A 1,763-nucleotide genomic window follows, 5' to 3' on the forward strand; every position below is an offset into this window, starting at 1 on the left:
CATGCTCTGTTGCCTGTGTCTATGTGCCTGTGGTTCTGTCAGTGTGATCATGTGATGTATCTGACCCCAGGAATGTGTCAATAAAGTTTCCCTTCCTGGGATAATGAATTCACGGTGTTCTTATTTCAATTTCCAGGAGTGTATTTTCTTCTCATCGAGTACTGCCTCGAGTACAATCACAAAACAAGATATGACAAGGCAAGTACTGTGGTGTAGGCTTCAAGTTTCTGAGAAATCATAACTATGGAGTCTTTCTGAAAGGACATCAGGAAACCTTATAAATATATATGACAGTAGTATTTGTTCCCGAAAGAACAGTTACCGTGGATGACCATGCAGCTTTGCTAGAAATGAAATGATAATTAAATGGACACCCTAGCTGCAAACAGGCGTTGATGTACTTCATTGGGGACATGTTGAAAATGTGTGCCCCGACCGGGACTCGAACCCGGGATCTCCTGCTTACATGGCAGACGCTCTATCCATCTGAGCCACCGCGGGCACAGAGGATAGTGCGTCTGCAGGGACTTATCCCTTGCACGCTCCCCGTGAGATACACATTCCCAACATGTCCACACCACTACATTCGTAGTGCGCCTAATAGATGTTTGCCCATCATACTCATTACTCGTGGCAGATTAATCTACCATGCCCGAACTCGTACGGGACTTGGTAGATTAATCTGCCACGAGTAATGAGTATGATGGGCAAACATCTATTAGGCGCACTACGAATGTAGTGGTGTGGACATGTTGGGAATGTGTATCTCACGGGGAGCGTGCAAGGGATAAATCCCTGCAGACGCACTATCCTCTGTGCCCGCGGTGGCTCAGATGGATAGAGCGTCTGCCATGTAAGCAGGCGATCCCAGGTTCGAGTCCCGGTCGGGGCACACATTTTCAACATGTCCCCAATGAAGTACATCAACGCCTGTTTGCAGCTAGGGTGTCCATTTAATTATCATTTCATTTCTAGCAAAGCTGCATGGTCATCCACGGTAACTGTTCTTTCAGGAACAGATACAACCATCATATATAGTTAAAATACGGCTTCCCGGCCATTGACCTTCTTGTGCGAACGCACACGCTATGCCCGAACTCGTACAGGACTTGGTAGATTAATCTGCCACGAGTAATGAGTATGATGGGCAAACATCTATTAGGCGCACTACGAATGTAGTGGTGTGGACATGTTGGGAATGTGTATCTCACGGGGAGCGTGCAAGGGATAAGTCCCTGCAGACGCACTATCCTCTGTGCCCGCGGTGGCTCAGATGGATAGAGCATCTGCCATGTAAGCAGGAGATCCCGGGTTCGAGTCCCGGTCGGCGCACACATTTTCAACATGTCCCCAATGAAGTACATCAATGCCTGTTTGCAGCTAGGGTGTCCATTTAATTATCATTTCAAACCTTATAAACAAAGATGGAGGTTCCAATTTAATCAAGCTCTGGAATCTGTCACCCAGCTCATTAAGGTTTTAGCAGTCACATCAGCCATTTGAGCTGATATACAATGAGAAGCTGTAAGTCGCACAAAACAATGGGCAGAAGGTAATGAACTTACATTGAGTGATCCCTGGATTCAAACTTGGCAACAGAACCTCAATCTAGTTAGGTGAGCACATACACTGTCACTCCTTGGAGCACAGAAAAAGGTCAGTGGCTAAAGTATTTGACCAAAAAATGAAACTGCCAACTCAGAAAACAAACAAAAAATATCATAATACAAGAAGCGCTCTGTGATCGTGGATCATGTGATCAG

At 45.9% G+C, this 1,763-nt stretch overlaps 1 non-coding gene across 1 annotated transcript; it reads right to left on the bottom strand.

Annotated features, from left to right (window-relative positions):
- Positions 1-427: 427 nt before the first annotated feature.
- Trnat-ugu lies at positions 428-502 on the bottom strand. Its single transcript has one exon. It is a non-coding gene; the product is annotated as a tRNA-Thr (tRNA).
- Between the last annotated feature and the right edge of the window lie 1,261 nt (positions 503-1,763).

The sequence above is a fragment of the Schistocerca piceifrons genome, chromosome 2 (assembly GCF_021461385.2).
Source record: "Schistocerca piceifrons isolate TAMUIC-IGC-003096 chromosome 2, iqSchPice1.1, whole genome shotgun sequence".
Taxonomy (NCBI): domain Eukaryota; kingdom Metazoa; phylum Arthropoda; class Insecta; order Orthoptera; family Acrididae; genus Schistocerca; species Schistocerca piceifrons.